The sequence below is a fragment of the Podarcis gaigeae genome, assembly GCF_964106915.1.
Source record: "Podarcis gaigeae genome assembly, chromosome: 5".
Taxonomy (NCBI): Eukaryota; Metazoa; Chordata; class Lepidosauria; order Squamata; family Lacertidae; genus Podarcis; species Podarcis gaigeae.
The window spans coordinates 26,020,047-26,038,839 of record NC_139681.1 but is presented as its reverse complement, the minus strand read 5'-3'; positions in this window follow the sequence as shown (position 1 = coordinate 26,038,839).

Below are 18,793 nucleotides of genomic sequence, written 5' to 3'. Positions count from 1 at the left end.
AAACACTGGAGTTGGGGAATGTCAAATGGCAATGGATAAGAAAAGAGAGGGCAGGAATCTCAAGAAGGGGATTTGTTGAAGAAGTGGAAGATGAGAGGGAGGAAGGTCAATGAATCAAGAGGAGAAGATGGGACTAGAGCGGAGAAAAAGAAGATAGGTGATGGGATTCAGAAAAGTGTGGAAGTTATAAAGGGAAGGGAGCAGAGAGCAGGTATTGTGGAGTGAGTCAAAGGCTGTCCAGAGATATCAGAAGTCTCTAATAGACTTGATCGTCTCACAAAAACCATCTCATATGGGTTCTGCAAAGCACATCTGCATCAAAGTATTCCTAATACCTATAACTGCATTTCAAAAGTTTGGTGGCAAAGAGTAATAAAATGTTATCTGAATGTAATTCATGCAAATCTATGCATCTGCATCTTAATTATTTGTTACAAAAGAGAACTTCTGGCATAGGTTTCAAAAACTAGAAGTCCTTAGACTAGATTCAGTTTGTAAAAGGGTACCATCTCCCTCCTAGCACTGACCCTCTTCTTCAAGATGCAATGAGGTCATGGAAGAGGAAGGGCAAGAGGTTGGAAGGGTGTAACACATACAGAAAGGAACTTAATGTGCTCCACCAGCTGCTTGATGTCCTAGACCTAGGCATATAACTTCCTATAAGTCTTCCTAGGCATATAATTTATGGATTATTCACATTTAATTAAGCATGTATAGAGTGGAATTCAACTAAGCTTTACTCAGAGTAGACCCACTGGAATTCATGAACACAACTAACTTGTACCCATTAATTTCAATAGCTTTATGCTGAGTAAAACATTGAATACCACCCATATGGTTTAAAAAAATCACCATGTTATGATTTTTCTGTATTTCTACATTCCTCTTACTGCCAGGGTGGTGTGCAACATAGAAAGTATTAATCCATATAATAATTAAAAATTATCTAAAATTGCATCTTAAAAAAACCCACCCAAACAATACAAGCTGCTGGAATTCCAGTCAACATTCCTGTTTCAAAAGCCCAGGTGAACAGATGCTATGGTTAATTTGATTTCTGTGCTATGACACATTAGAAATTGCTATACATTATAAAATTTTAAGTACAGCTTAAAAGAGGGGGGATCCAAAAATCTGAGCCATTGTGATCTGTCTGTTTTTACAAAGACCCACATTCCTTTTGCACACACATTGCCCCCTTGGTGGCATTTTCCAGCGAACTCCTAGCTGTTTCTTTCAGTGTCTTCGGCTTTTCCTTCCAACCACAACAGCCTTGGGGCTGCCCTCAGGGTCAGAAGCACATACTACAGGTTTGGGGCTTTTCAAGAATGCACATCCAATGAGAACAGCTGGCCTAAGTCCATTAGAGCCCACCAGACCAGATGACATCTATCCCCCCCAATGCAAATTGCACCAACCTGACACTTAGACTGATATGGGCAGAAATGGCGTGTGCTGAAATGCCAGTGGACCTTGGGGTGTCTATTGTGGCCTGCTGTCATGACTTGACAATCTATTGCTAAGTCCATTGAGGCTTCTGCAACATTCCTGCTTTACAAACAATTATGTCTGGAAATGATCCACTTACTCGTAGACTAAGTGGATAAATTGTGTCTTGGGCTGTCTGACTTGAGTTGGGATTCATGTCAAATGCAGGCAGACTGCAGTATATCAAGCAACCAGGAGGCTAGTATCCCTTTGGAATTAGTTTGCATTGCTTCTATAGAATGGGAAACAAATATATGGATCTGCAAAGTCCAAGTCAGATCTGCCTAGAAACTACATTCTGCAACCACATTGCTATTGTGCAAATTGAGGTACAGTATAGCAGTAAAACTTTGCATGCACATTCAAGCCATTCAGAGGCAGCTTTCCCTGAATACCAGGTGCTGGGGGACAACAGCAGGAGGGGGTTATTGCCTGCATTTCATGCTTTGGGACTTCTCACAGGAATCCGAGTAACTTGGAGCAAGACCTTTATTGCGGCTGCCCCTGTTCTTTGGAAGAACATACATGTCGAGATCTGACAGTTGCTCACTATCTGCACTCTCCAGAAACAGGAATACATTTCTGTTGTGAGAAGCTTTCTCAGCCAGATGAACAAGGCTTTGCCATGGATGTCTACTTTGTATTCCATCTGATGTTATTTTGTGATTTTTAGCTGGTTTAGCAGCTTTTATTGAATTTTGTACTGTACATCATCTTGAGTAGGGTTACCATATTTCAGAAAGTGAAAATCCAGACACAAAAGTTGTTGAGCTTCCCCCCCCCCACCAAAATCTACACTACCCAGACATTTCAGTGATTTCTGCCCAGACACTGTTTCCAATGTATGGCAACCCTAGTCTTGAAATGTTTATGGAAGGTGACTAATAGAATGTTGTTGCTGTTGTTTATCATCATCTGGTTGACCACTATGAGAAACAGGAGACTGTCTTGTGGCCTGCTTGATCTGGATCCTTCTTATGTTTTCTGCATTTGAGGTTCACATACTATGTCAAATAACCTACCCATATGCAAGAGGTAGGGATGCGGGTGGCGCTGTGGGTTAAACCACAGAGCCTAGGACTTGCCAATCAGAAGGTTGGCGGTTCGAATCCCCATGACGGGGTGAACTCCCATTGCTCGGTCCCTGCTCCTGCCAACCTTGCAGTTTGAAAGCACAAAGTGCAAGTAGATATATAGGTACCGCTCCAGAGGGAAGGTAAACAACATTTTCGTGCGGTGCTCTGGTTTGCCAAAAGCGGCTTAGTCATGCTGGCCGCATCACCGTATGCCGGCTCCCTCGGCCAGTAAAGCAAGATGAGCGCCGCAACCCCAGAGTCATCCGTGACTGGACCTAACGGTAAGGGGTCTCTGACCCCTGGCAACATTTCCCTGGTGGCAACATTTCAACCTACAGTGTGTGTGTGGGCATGTGCAGAGAGGCTTTGTTGCCAATTTATCATGGCACAGGAGATGCACTAGTGGCCGGGGAGATGCTCTGGGACAGCTGCTAGAATATCTGTGTTTGTGAAAAGACCAACTAAAAATAAAATTGGGGAAACAGTATTTTTTGTTAAGTCTAAGGTGCATTTTTTTCTGACTAAAGGCAGCATTACCCTCAGCATGTCAGCATGCTTGAAGTAGGTCAGGCATGTCCAACAGGTCGATCGTGATCTACAAAGTCGATCTAGGTGTATCCCTGGTTGATCCTGGTTGATCACACACTATCCTGTACTTCCCCCCCACCCCCAAGCTCAATAACCTTGTTGAATTCTCCCCCCAAAAAGCTCAACAACTTTGGTCAACCAATGGGTAGATCTCTGCCAGTTTTTTAATAGTGGGAGTAGATTGCAGTCTCTTGGGAGTTGGACATGCCTGAAGTAGGCATACATTTGTGCAAAGGCTGTTAAGCTCAGCCCCAGTTCATCATTTCAAAAGCTGCTACAACAACACAGTGCACAGTATAGTTGTTGTGCTTCCTCCATAGTGCACACACACACACACACACACACACACACACACACAATTTTTTAGCTGAGATAGACAGAAGTGTGTGATGAGACAGCAATGCGGCAGCTTAGCAATGGCAGCTGTGAGCATTGTTCTTACCACCATCTCCCTCTACATATTGTGGAACAGTGGCCTACTTCACCATAACTATCACACATGGGATGCTCTTTGCTCTGCTCCTCCTGAAGCCCGCCAAGATCTAATCCAGGGGTAGAAAAACCTGTGGTCTTCCGGATGTTCCTAGACTTCAACTAACGTCATCTCCTTGACCATGCTTGTTGGGGTTGATGGGATTGGGGAGCCAAGAACAGGTTACAGCAGAGAGAAGGAACCTGCAACTCTCCAGGTATTGTTGGACCCCCAATTCCATCAGCCCCAACAAGCATGGTCAATGAGATGACGTTAGTTGAAGTCTAGGAATATCTCTGGCCATGCCCAACTACAAGGATGGGGAAGAAATTGAGGAGATTCTCAACAAATTTTAAAACTTCTTACACAGTGAGAAGCCCACACAAAGAGGGTTGTTAGCCCTTAGTTTCCACAGCATCTCCGGAAGGTATGAAACGGGCATAGATCAACCAACTTGTTATCACATCCAGGTATTAAAGCAGTGTGGAAAGCCAATGCATTTTTGTACAATTCAGCTGCCCAAGGAATTTCATGATTGCAGGTGAATTTTTGAACAAGAAGCCAGCATCCTGTAAGCACTAGCCCTGTACAGTCGAAGTAAATACCCGGGAGCCAGATTTGTCAGTTGAGAAAGCTTAGCACTTTCATTAACTGCATGAACTCCCAAGTCAGTCTGATTCTGCTCAGACTTCTGGAAACATCTAGTTCACACTCAGCATGCCGAGAGACTTAATAGAGGCATTGAACAGCTGCCAGGATTCTTGATCCAACACTGCTATACACAAAGCTTTGCAAAACAGGATAAACAGCTTTGTTTCAAGCTAGCACCCAGTGACTTGTGCATCTGCAAACCTGAAGGGATCTATTTCCAAACTTCAGAGTCCTTGTAAGTAAGATATAGTACAAGCTAGAGGCTTATGGGAAGAGGGGTCTTAAGCCTCTAAGCCCCATGAATAGTTCCTTACATGATACCCCTTGGATGACAAAAGTTGATTTGCATATATGATCAATTTACCCAAATGCATGGTCCATGCATACCTAGATTCTTCTTCCTACAGCTTAATCCCATTCATGCTTATTAAGAAGTAAATCCCATGGTGTTTGGTGGGGCTTACTCTTAGTTAAATGGGTACTTCAAACTGCAATTTTACACACAAGTGCTGTATCACTTCTGGGGATGTTTAGTTGCATTTTAAAAAAAAATGTGATGTAAGATAGCTTGTTGTTAGTGTGCTAAGTAACTATTTGCAAAATGTGTACCGGTTCTGGTCCAGTCATAAGAACCCAAGAAGAGCAGAGGTGCCAACTTGAATAAAATATCTGGGGGGAGCTGATGACATGCCCTGTGACGAGTGGGGGCTGGGAGGAACCAGGGGGCAGAGCCAAGTATAATGGCAGTGGCGATAGCTAGGAGGGCACTCGGCTTCAATGGCAGTCCCATTGATTTATATGTACCACTCTCTCTCCACTGCCATCCAAATTGGGGGGTGAGTGCATCAAAATGCCCTAGCCCATAGTCTGCCCTATTCAGGAGTGAATTGCTTTTTGCATTAAAAAAAAAATCCACAAAAAACTAGACTGACCTATGGATGTGTATATATGAAGCTAGCATGGGATGAAAATAAGTTTATCTGTCCACCCCAAGTTGCTCCACAGGGGCCTACAATCATTTAGCCCCCAACCCAGGGGGCTGCAAGGGGTTGGTTAACCAAATATGAGAAGTTGAGCTATAAGACTTTCAAAATGAGCTGTTGCTCTAAGAGATGGACAGGGAGAGAAATTCTGGCTCTGATTCACATGCTGATAAACAAGTGCCAAGAGCACATTTCCACCTGGCCTCAGTGCAAGTTTATTTTTGGAAGGGACTTTTTCTTTTCTGTTTGGCAACGAGTCTATACACTTGGCTCATCTGCAGTTTATCAGATTTTTCCATTCCTAACTACAATACAACAACAGACTAATAGCCTATCAAATGTAGTATCTTCTTCTCTGACCTTATAAAAGCAAGTCAGGCCTGATTCTCCGTAACTGACTCCTATGAAAGTTATAATACAATAGCTAAAAAGTCATAAAAGCTTCCGGAGAACTGTTCTGATTTAGTGGATGGAGGGGAAGATGAAGAAAAAAATCCATGAACCTTGCAAACCTTTAACCACCAATTATTTTGATAGTGGTTTACATGTAGCCATCTCATGATCCAAAGGACCCTTGGGGCAGCTTACAATAATAGGCAATATCCATATCATTTAAAAACAATCAATAAAATCACAAGTAAAACTATAAAAGCTGCAATCCGTTCTACACTGCAGTTAGAAACATATTAGACACTAGAATCTATCTCTCCCTCTCTCCCTCTCATGCACTGCCACCACTAAGAACTGGTGGGCAGAGAATAACAACAACAATATTATTATATATCTGGCTGGCTGAATCCTGTTGAATTTCAGTCTTGATGACAATGGTCCAATCTGTCCCTCTTTGTGTGGATTTTTTGAGCAAGCACACAAAAAGTCCCCATTTAAATTGTACGACTTTTTTGTACAAACACCTTATCTAAACAACATACTTTCCAATGCTCTTCAGTGCATTTGTCCATAAATATGCGCTTCTTCTGCACCAATATGGCATTGCAAAAGTCCAGAGAAGGGAATCACCCAACTGGGAGTTGTGTTTCAATCCATAAGCAAGCTGGAGGGTATCAGATTGGCTGTGAAATGCAGACCAATTGAACTCTTCACCTATCCCTAGCCACTGCCCACTGGAGATCTTGTTTAAAATGAAGCTTTAAGAATGCCATAAAAAAATTGGTTGATTAAAATTCTCTAGGGAAGGTCGTCTGCTACACAGCTACCACCACAGAAAATACCCTGCTCCTTGTTGCCACTTTCATTTTCAGCCCTGCATGACCCAAGATACAGAGAAAGGTCTTTTCATTTTCAGCCCTGCATGACCCAAGATACAGAGAAAGGTCTCATAAGATGCCTTTTAGGATATGGATGGAAGTGGTACTCAGGTTTACCACTCCCAACGTGTTTGGGTTTTTAAGACAAATACCAACTCCTTGAAACTGACAGAGAGTAGATTATTCAGTCCTCTCCAGGTTCCAGTTAATAGCCAAGCTGCCATATTCTGGACTAGCAAGTCGTCCAGCACAAGGTAGCTAAGGTCAGCTGATGGTGAGAAGCTGCCAACACGTGTAACATTCAACTTTTTTTTGCATGTCATTGCAACCCCTACATTGTGGCAGGCTGCCAAAAATGGAACCTTGGATTAGGGATGAGGGAGAAATTAGATTCACTGAGCATTTAAAGCCCAACCTATCTATTTCACATTTCCCCAAACAAGACATGAACCAAAATACAGTGATCCTTCAGAATTCATACTTCTCTTAATTTTGCAATGCTTTTTCCCCAGCCGTACAAAATTCATATACAAGAGTAAAGAGTGCATAGAAATGTATATATATCAATGAAAACAACATTCAAAATGCATTATATTAGTGAAAATTGCTTAGCAAAACTGTGTGTATTAGGCAAAATTGCATACAAATACATCTATATTGAAAGAAATTCACATTAAAATGCTGATAAATTTGCACAAGTGCTATTATTAAAAATGCATACTGATGTGGAAACATGACTGGAACATAAGACTGTCATTTTTCCAAACAGAGAAACCAAAATTGTCATACTCACCCATCCTTACCTTGGATATATCATACACATGGTAATGTCAAGAGACGACGCATGGTCCCTTTGGTTGTGTGAATGGTTCCTGAGAGACTGTGAGTGCATGTTTATATATACTTCTCCAAAAAAACCCACAACTTTTGGATTATACTTTTCTATGTCAAAACAAGCCCTTTTCTCCCTTTAGCCCCATGTAAACTGACAAACACAGACACATCACGGCAGGCGAGATGTTTTGTTTCATAGAACTATTGCTTCAGGATCCATAACAAAAACATAATTAGAGTGATTCATTTCATTTCACCATGCATGGGATCTCCCAGAAGGTTTTCAAATGTGTCTGTGCAGTGATGCCAAAGCTACTGCTGGTTATATTAGAAACTGCTCAAATGAACTTCTGTTCCCCTCTAGGTTTTTCCCAGCCCCCAACTCCTTCTCCTCCTAAGCTGTGGTGCATATTTCTCCTCCTCTTACAAACAACAGATAAAGACAAAAGGAGATGATAATGTTTCAAAATGGAGGGGGGTTTCCAGTTTATACTATTTCAGTGATAAGTTCTGGGGGTGTGCCACTCACCAGATTTGTTTCCTTCCAACAAGCCCTGGGGAGCTTACAATATATATTTTTTTAAAAAAATACATGCTCATTTACAAAACTGAACATTTGAGGAATCAAGCATGCAACAAAAGCAGGAAGGAGAATTGTTAATCCTAGATTGGATTTCCAAAGCACAATCATATTGATGCACATGCAGCAACAGCACCACTCCCAACTATTTCCATTTGAGCGGCTTTCTGCACTAACAATTTGTGGGATAGCCAACATACTTAAGTCTAATTACTGCATGAAAGGGTTAATACCATAGAGTAAGTTGTCCTGTCAGGTTTAGCTAGGTCACTTCTCCTTACATTGGGAGGGAATGAGTAATCAAGCCTATTGCTGTAACCTCAGTCTACCTGAGACATTCAATGCCTAATGAGGTTTGAACTGGTTGCTCCAGCTCAGACCAAATGGCTCTTACAAGCCTCTCTTGAGTTCTTATACCAATAAACTAGGAACTTTTAATACTTTGTAACTAAACCAAGGTTTACTGTCTGTGTAACTTTTCTGAAGCACATGAACCCAACCTTTGGAGGGTTTGAAAGCAAACTAGTTTTTAACTTACCAAATTCATGATCTTCCTTCCCTCCCGTTGTTCCTGATGTAGAACTCCCCTCACCCCTTCCCTGGTCTAGAGAGGGGCACAATTTTGGGGTCTTCCTCTGATGCCAAGATGTCTTGGGCTGGCCCTGAAGACTGCTGTCAAACATCACTCTGGAGGTAGACTACCAGTGAAAGAAACATCCCCAGGTATCACCATTCCTTCTAAGACCAATTCTCCCTATGCTTATGCAACCAAAACTGCACCATCCATGCACACAAAGGGTTGAAAGGCATAACAACCCCCCCCCAATGGCTTAATCCCATCAAGCCCAGCTTTCTATCAATATGCAGTTTCAAAAATTCCGAGATGGACTCTTGACCACCCTGAGTGAAAAATCAGAGAGACACTGCGATCTTCATTGATTTCTCTATTGCAGTACTCATTAAATTATGAATTATTTCCGCACTTTTGAAAGAGAATTATGTGTTCGGATGGAGAGGGGAAAATTATTAATGTATGAAGGGGACTGGGATATTTGGGGCCTTTTTGCATTAATAGGTCTGTTGCTTTTGTGCTGGTGTAGTCAAGTAAATTATGTATGTATTGTTTCACAGCATGGCTCTAGATAGTGTATTATATTGATGGATTATGTTAAATTTATTCATTTCAAAGATACTGTTGGTGTTTTATGTCCAGCCTTTGTCAAAGATGCCTGTTAAAGTTTGGCGGCTTCGGAGAACTCTGTTACAGGAGAGTGGGTGGTGAAAAACATTTTGATCTGCAATGAATTGTGACATTGCATTTAGGATAGTCCTAGTGCCATTTTGGTTGGGGGGGGGGTGTTGCAAAGAGAAAGCTGAATTTTCAGAGGAGAAAGCACGAGCTAGGAGCAAGTGATGCCTAACCCTCCCTGCCCTGTGCTGCGTGCTACTCTCCACTCTCATCAGCTGCTTTTCCCACTTGATCCAGAAACCAGATATGTGAGGAAAAGGTGTGGTTAGGGAAATGGCAGCAAGTGGGGTACTGAGATGAAAAATGTGGGCAGGGGAGAGCTAAGCGCCGCCTCCATTCAAGGAATGGGCAAATCTAACAATTTCAATTTCTCTCTGTTTCACATTTTCTCTAATCATATAGTCAGTTCTCCACATTTCCACATCAGTTTGTGAATTTGTTTTTAGGAAAACTCTTCTGAAAATTCATCAGTGTATTATTCCAGATTTCTCCTACTATATGTAGGGATCACCCACACCTCCTTTTGTGACATGTTTCTAGGCACAAGGATGAGATTTAAAGCTCTATATCTGGGCAGTGGTTTCCATATCTATCTATCTATCATCTCTCTCTCTCTCTCTCTCTCTCTCTCTCTCTCTCTCTCTCTAATCTATCATCTATCTCCTGGATATTTACCTGGGAAAACCTATGTTTTTGGAGCCTTGGAGCAAACGGCAAATGGGTTTCCATAGATTGTCATATGCTCCAGTTCAGGACTCAGCTATACAGCAGCAAATATAATGTTTTAAGTGCATTTTAAGTGCATTATTCAAATGTGACAGTTAGATAGCGATGGTGAGCTTATATTTTTCAAAATATTTTTGCATTTTTTTAATATGTGTCTAGATTCCACCTCCCCCTTCATGGATCACTGCCTTCCCATGGTGAAGGGGCTTGAATAACTCAGAGAAGCTATGAACTATGCCGTGCAGGGCACCCAAGATGAAAGGTCATAGTGGAGAGTTTTGACCAAACGTGATCCACCTGGAGCAGGAACCGGCAAGCCACTCCAGTATCCCTGCCAAGAAAACTCCATGGACAAAGACAACAGATTCCACCTCAGTGATAAAATGTGAGTTTTCCTGGGGGAAATGCTGGAACAACAACAAAAACCCCACTCAGATGCAGAGCTTTAAAGTGTGGATATTTGCTATGAGTAAGTTAAGTTAATTTGGAATATGCAGAAAATATATTAAAAAATAAATTTAAGGAACCGCAGAAAGAGGGGGAAGGAAGTAGGAGTTTTGAAATGTTCAAATGATTGTAAAATTATTGAAATGTATAAAACTGAAAATCATAAAAAAGTGGGACCTTTGCCTGGGAACGCAGTGCAAAAGTAAGTCTGGAAGAGCCCACTGTGTTTTATGTGATATTGCCCAACATACAAATATCTTCAATACTATTTTTGTTTTGTTTTTACACCAATAGATACATTTTTAGACACTCCTTATCCTAGTGCACACATTGTTGTATGCATTTTTTCACCTGGAAAACTGCCCTGAAAAATTAGAGAAGTGTGACTTTCAAAGGGTAGCTATTTGTTTTGGAAATGGCCAATTTGGGAGGTTCACCTTTAAATGCACACTGAACTGAATTTCTCTCCCATCTCTACTCCCACCACCAGCATTGCTCCCCTGATATTTCTGACCTATCTGATCTGTCCTGACTTCGGACATTGCTCCTTGAAGGCTATTGTGCAATTTCATGGCTGTTGTGAAGTTGAAATCATTGTTTCCTGTTTCCGCTTTGGGCCAACATGCTGTATCAGTTGTTAAACAGCACATTCCAAATAGGTTATTGTATTTTAGTGTTTTGTTGGAAACTGCCCAGAGTGGCTGGGGAAACCCAGCCAGATGGACTGGGTATAAATAATAAATTATTATTATTATTATTATTATTATTATTATTATTATTACTTCTTAGGAAAATCTGGGCATAAAGTCAAGACCCATAAGGAGCTCAAGGCAGAGTATTCCTTAGAATTTGAGGCAACTTTAATTTTTGAAAAGCTACAATGGTGAACAAGAGAGGAGGGGGACATTAGATCTTCAAACATTCATTGCCAGTAGTCACAGCTGGTATTTAACGTTGTTAGAGGCAGTGGTCATGGAGATGCATTAGGAGTAATAATCAGAGGCCCTTACCAATTTGAAAAAGGGCCAGTTAGTGGCCCCCAAAGATGCTTAGCCAAATACCCTTCTGTGAAATGGAAAGTTCCTTACCTATGCTAAGCATTTTTTTAAAAAATCTCCTTTGAATAGATGTTCATGGTGGGGAGAGATATGATATCAAAGAACTGGATCAGCTCTTTCAGCGTACTAGAGAAGCTGCAAATATCTGCGAATGTCACATATTCTATGTTCTGGACAGTGCCACTGAAAAGTAGAGGTGTCGCAAGGTGGATGCAGTCCACCCTGGGTGTCACCTCCGAGGGGGTTTACAGAATGCTGCATGTCAGTCAAGGTCAGTGAGAGATGCTGTGATTTTGGCATGCGCAGGGTTCCCGCTGCCGAAATGGTCTGCCCGCTCAGCTCCTCCCAAAAAGCTTGACACTTTTGGCTCCACAAAAAGAAAGTAAGTCAAACCATTTTTGCAGGCAATAAATAAATAAATTTCAAGGGTGGGGGGGTGACAAGATTTCCCCCCGCACTGAGTACCACCTGACCTTGCTACACCACTGCTGGAAAGGCCCTGGATCCACATGTGGGGTAGAGAGGCAGGAGGGAGGGAAACACAAGATAGTTCAAAATTAAACCGGTTGATGGCTGCAGATGTTGTTGGAATACAACTCCCATCATCCCTAAACATTGGCCATGTTGACAGGGGCTGATAGAGTCTAAGGAGAGCCTCCTGAGAAAATAAGTGAGGAGGAGGAGGAGGAGGAGGAGGAGGAGGAGGAGGAGGAGGAGAAGAAGAAGAAGAAGAAGAAGAAGAAGAAGAAGAAGGAGAAGGAGAAGGAGAAGGAGAAGGAGAAGGAGAAGGAGAAGGAGAAGGAGAAGAAGAAGAAGAAGAAGAAGAAGAAGAAGAAGAAGAAGAAGAAGAAGAAGAAGAAAAGAATTGCTGGTCAACTGGAGAAAGCTGCTCAAAGCTGGTGTGGCAGAAACTCAAGAGGAGCCATTACATTTGTATGGGAACAGAATAATCACAGACACCCCAGTGAAGTGCAGGCTTTAAAGGAGGTTCGCTTTGCCCACTACAAAGAATCTTAGAGCCTGTCGTCCCATTTTAATTAAATATGACAGGTTGGCAAAAGGAGCAGCTAGGTGTGAAACACATCTACTGCTGGAGGGAGGTTCTCCACAGAACCATGACCTGAAATCAGGAAGTCACCAACTGTGACCTTCTCTGTGTTTTACAGAGCAGTTGGCGCTGCAGGCAAGGTTGTCAACTGTGCATTTCCCTGAAACTGACATGCCAGATTTATTATTATGAGCCAGGAAATGAAGGCTACAACCAATACAACTTGCTTCTTCTGTTACCTGGGATGAGTCAGCAGCCTCTTTGCTGCCCTCCTGCTCAGACATTTGAACCTTGGTGAGCTTCTTCATGCTGCCTGTGAACACAGAGTATCCTATTCTTAAAAAGGTGGCTAGCACCCCAGAGCCATTGATCTGCATTCCCTTAACTTGCCTAAGACTGCAATCCTATGCACACTTTCTTGGGAGTAAGGTCCGCTGACCACATTGGGACGAACTTCTGTGTAGACATGAATCAGACTGCATTCTATGGCTGCAGTCCCTGCTTACTTGGGAGTAAGCTCCATGCTTTTGAGTTGGCATACAGGATCGCTTTGTGAGTCTTGGGCGGAGATGCAGAGAAATCCATTTTGGTCACATTTTAACAAGAAACTTCCTGATTTGCACTTGCCAAACCAGTGCAGAAACTGAAACGCCTTTGAAATTCACATGGATCTGAATTTTGTGCTGCGGTTTTCCAACTAAACAATTTGTACATTAAGGGGCAGTGTGCATAAAAATATGTCTATTAGTGAAAATAATGTACCAGTATGCCTTGTAACGGGGGAAATTGCTTGCAGAAATGTGCCTATTAGTTAAAACTGCGCCCGAGCACACTGTTTAATTGGGGGAAAATTCACACTGAAAACACTGACAAATGTGGAAAACTCAATTTAATAGTAACCCCCTCCCCCAAAAAACAAACAAGAAATAAAAATTGAAACTGACAGTTTCATTAATCCCTGGGTCACCTCCAGGCTGTCACTATTTTGCAGGAGGGGTTCAATTGCACACCATAAATTTAGGTGCATGCAATTAAGGTGAATCAGAGCTTACCTGACCTCATGTTACTGGCATCACAAGGAAGAGAAGGAGGAGAGACAAGGTAGCATTGAAGCTCTTGGTAAGCCACAGTGATACAGGTAATGCCACATCACTGATCTCTACTGCACATAACCTCCTACAAGGCATTATGATGCAAAATTATGAATAATATTCAAAAGAGCACTTCAAGTACAAAACTGTACTGAAATAAAAAAATGGTTTCACTATGTCTCCTTTTCAAAGCTGACTTTGTCAAAAGATGGTTAATCAGATTCTTTCCTTAGACTGGGTGTAATTATAGCATATAATTGCACAGCTTTTTAATCTATACATGGCTTTTCCATTAGATGGACCCTTCAGAAGGGGGGCTTTTGAGCTAGGCAGCACTTTTCTGTGCTTCAGGTGTCTCCATCTTTAATTCATTTGCTATTCATTGTAATAAAACTAATCACAATGAATTTATTTGGCATAATGCGGATATTTTATGTCCTTTCATCATCATTCCTCGGCAATTTCAATTATAGCCATTGCCTGATACCAGCACGGCTACCTTGCATTTTCTCGTTTCGCCTTCTCAATGCATCAATGTTAGCAGCAGAATCATTTGTACCTGCTACCAGCATCAAGGAGAGTAATGATGATGAGAAAACCTTTAATCAAATTTTGAACTAAGGAGTGGGCATGCTTAGACTCTTCAGCATCAACACAATCAAGGACTAGGCCACATTTTGCAATGTTGTAAGCTCTTAGTAGACCATGCAGTTATGCCAGAGATATTGGTCCCATCCATCTGGCAGGGGAGTTCCCCTCTGCCTTTGTGGCTGAATGCCTGCATCCAGTCAGCACTTTATTTTGTCTTCCCCACATTTCCACATCTGTTAATTTCACATCTTTTTCCAGCTTTCACATGATGTGAAAGCTACTTCTGGAAATCTAGTGGGATCTAGCAGATGTTTAGTTCTCATTTCCATGTTAACTGTTGCCAGGAAAAATCTGTCTGTAACACTGTTAATGGTGCTTTCATTATCATGCCACCTCCCGGGCTGGATCAAGACATTTTGGCACCTGAGGCGAATGACAAAATGGCATTCGTCCCTGCCCTATTGACAGGGAAGAAGGGGGGGGGAGTGAAGATCTACATCAGGAACAAGGGGGGAAATAAAGATCTGCATTGGGATCTGCTGCCCCTGTGAATCCTACTGCCTTAGGCAGTCCTCTGCTCATGTGATGAAATTTGGGCCAGTGTCCCAACATAAGAGTTCTTTCTTAACGTCTAAAATGTGCTGCAACATGGTGGTATATCTACCGTTCCAAAATGCAGCGGATACTGCAGCGTCAAATGAGTGTTAGAAATCAAGATGGAAGCACTAGCATTGCAACAAAGAAAACTAACATAATAAACCTCACGGATGAGTGCAGCCTGTGTCTGTGAGAGAATAATACCCAGTTCATTTTGCTGAAACAACAGTGTTCTTTCTTTGTGAGCTGAAAACTCATACAAGCTCACACAGCTTCCTTCCTTGAAATCAATTTGCCAGTTTTCTACCAGGCTAGCTTCAAGGTTAATTCACAAAGCCCTAAAGAACTTGAGCCCGAAGTACGTCAAGGAATGTCTGATCCCTTGTGTTCCACCTGGTTCACTAAGATTCTCTTGCTGGTTTCCTGCACCCCTGAGGTTCAGTTGGCCTCCACTTGGGGTGAACCTTTAGTCTGGCAGGCCTGCCCTGTAGAACTCCCTGCCTTCTTTCAGACATCTTTTGAAAACTGCACTGTTTAAACGGCTTAGAACCACAATACCCCAAGGGCTGCCTCTTTCCACATTAACCTACCCTGAGATCATCTTCTGAGGCCCTCCTTCGTGTGCCTCCTCCTCGAGAGGTCTGGAGGGTGGCAACACGAGAATGGGCTTTCTCTGCAGTGGCTCCCTGTCTGTGGAATGCTCTCCCCAGGGAAGTTTGCCTGGCGCCTTCATTATACACCTTTAGGCACCAGGCACAAACTTTAATTTTCAACAAGGCATTTGATTGATCTGATTTATATCCTATGCCCATTTAAAATGTTTGTTTGCTATTGGGTTGTTGTTTTTATTTTTATTATGTATTTTTTGGTTTTATATCTTGATTTTATTCTGTGAACAGCCCTGAGACCCCCAGGTTTAGGGCAGTATATAAATTCAATCAATCAGTCAATAAAATAAATTTAGATAGGCTTTCACAATATTAATTTTTCTTTAAACCAGTAAGTATTTACTGATGTTTTACTGATGCGCACTATGTTTTAAAGATGTGTGTGTGTGTGTGTGTGTTTTATTGTATTTTATATTTTGTAAGCCACCTCGGTTTATTTTATGAAAGAGTGAATTATACACTTTCAAATCAATAAAAGAGAGGAGAGAAAGTGAAAGAGGGAGAAATCCTGCTGGGACTTGATCTCATATAGGTGACAGATATGGCCCGACAACCGAAATAGTTGCCAGGCACTCTTCTAGGATGAAGCACTGAGGACAGTGTCACACAGCAATCAAATTGCCATGAGTGTTGATTTAAAATAGCTTTATATCTGATGAAGCCAGTGCAGCGTTTGATTCAGAGAAGGAACAGAGTAGAATAAAGGTTTGTTTGTGAGTTGCCCTCTCAGCTGAACAACAACACACGTCCCCTTTGGCAACAGAGAGGCCCAGATCCAGCTGTCAATAATATATGTTAATTAATTGTGTCATCTCTGAATATCTACATATGCTAGGGATTTGAGAAAGGCAGCAGTGGGGATCCTCTAATGATTTGTGAAGTTCCAGGACAATCAGTACCTGGCCCTCATGCTGAGAAGGCTTTCCAGCTATGCCATCTGGGCAGGCTCCTCCTTGCTGTTGCTCAAAAGAAACAGTTTGCCTACTAGGATGTAGCAAAGGCTGGGAGGTTAATAGAAGGTTAATAGAAGTGCTGGCAGATCAATGCACATGGAAGCCATTTCTAAGTGCAGATCAAAGATACAGGTCAGCATACTTCACAAAACCTCCCATTTTTACCCCCCGGCTCTTCCTGGATATCATAATCAGAGTGGCCACTAATGTTCTCCCACAGTGGAGCCCAGATCCAGTTATTCCTGCCTAAGCACAATATCCCAAAAAACTTCAATGGAAGCTAAATGAGTCAACAGCCCAACCTGCAAGCTTCCTCAGGCAGGCTTCACAACTATCCCTAAGTGTAGTGAAATTTGCCACATCAACAGCCATACCATTACTGCAGCACAGCATCACTTGGCAAATGCTGCTGAGTTGTGATGGCAATTTGTCAAGGTTTTTCAACACACTGTGCCTCACATTATTGATTTGTCACCAGACCTAAATGATGACGTTTAAAACTGCTCTCATGACTTGTTCCAAGCAGGGTCAATCAGAGGAAGGACTGGGAAGGCCATTTGGTCCCAGGGTGTCAAGTTTAAGCCCCCCCCCCAAATTTAACCCTTTTTTGGTATTTGCAACTGATTATTAGTGGGACCAAATTGTGACACATTCTCTCAGCTTAAGAGCTACAAACTGAAGCAAATAAGGGATGTGATTTGATAAAAGATGTGATTTTTGTTAAATAATATAGATTATGTGATATCAAAGAGTTGAAAGTACCTTGTTTTGTTTTTGTGTATCATAATAATAATAATAAATTAAACAAAAACCAGGAAGCAGTCCGAGCTCTTGGACCTCTGAGGCCTGGCCCCATCCTGCTGTAAAATATACTCCAGATATCAGAGTCTATACAGATATCTCCACAGGAGTGGAGAATATGTGCCTTTGAGATGACATTGGAATCTACCTCCCATCAGTGGCAGGTTTTGGGCTCTCAAATTTCAGTGGCACCCTGTGTGACACTAAAATTCAGCACCTCCTAGTCTCTCACACTCCACTCTATAACATTGTTTCGTCACCTGCAGTGGCACCTGTGCCCAGTGCGACCAAACCCTAAAACCACCTCTGCTCCCATTATCCCTAGCCAGCATCACCAATAGTCAGGGGTGATGGGACTTGTAGATCAGTATCATTTGAAGGGCCATGGGTTCTTCACCCATGCTCTGAAATCCAGTTATCATAAACAGCAAGTGAGGTGCTAAATCTCTGTCTGCCCTTTTCACTTCAGATTGCCTAGAGTCCTGACTCATGACTGAATGTTCACCCATACGAAAAGAAAACATACCATGTCCACAGAAAACCAGATATCATAACAGTTCTCCTCTGGCCTTCTTCCTGACGTGCTAGATTTCAATGGCTTGGATTTATTTCCCCATGGGGTGCATGCCATCATGTGAACCCTCACCTACAATCTGAAGTGATAGAGTCAAGCTACAGGTTCATTGCCTCATTAACTGTTTATGAAAACTTAGCCTGTGCATCATTTGTATTCAGTATCATCAAACCTTCCCCCCAACGCACACTGGGTGCCATATATACAGTGGTACCTTGGGTTAAGTACTTAATTCGTTCCAGAGGTCTGTTCTTAACCTGAAACTGTTCTTAACCTGAAGCACCACTTTAACTAATGGGGCCTCCCGCTGCTGCCGTGCCGCCGGAGCCTGATTTCTGTTCTTATCCTGAAGCAAAGTTCTTAACCTGAAGCACTATTTCTGGGTTAGCGGAGTCTGTAACCTGAAGCGTATGTAACCCGAGGTACCACTGTAATGGGAAACAGTTTGCCAAAAAATACTAAATTTGTTTTCCTCCCTTGTTTCTCAAATTTATCTCTTGCTTGTAAAGTGACATATCAGAAGCAAAATGGCTTTTTTCCCCATTTAGGCAGAAAGATAACAGTGTCTACTTTTGGGGGGCTGTTCTTTGATGATTTAAGTCTCATTCCCATAGCCTGCTCTGTAGAACAAACAAAAACCCCAACTATCTGTATTATATAACAAGAGGCATTAACTATCTTCACTCAGGCCAATTTCTAAACTTTCCAAATTCTTTTTAATTTATTGTGGCACTTGGATATTTGACTCTCATTTTAATGATTACCTCCCACCCATGTAATATTATGAAGCAGAGCTATGTCTGTTGCTGAGCCTTGCTTCTTATTTCTGCCTATTGTTGAGTCCCAGCAAAAATGAAACAGGGTGGACATAGGCTGATCTTCCCAACCCTTGTCACCAGAGATCTGGTTACATCAAACCTAGGGTTGGATGCATGGCACCCTTGCTTAGGGATCTGTTTGATTTCCTTCCTATAGCTTCTCTTTGCAGAGCCATGGCTGATGAGTTGTCTGACTTCCCTGTCATTAGGCGCAACCTGGCAGATAGCATGC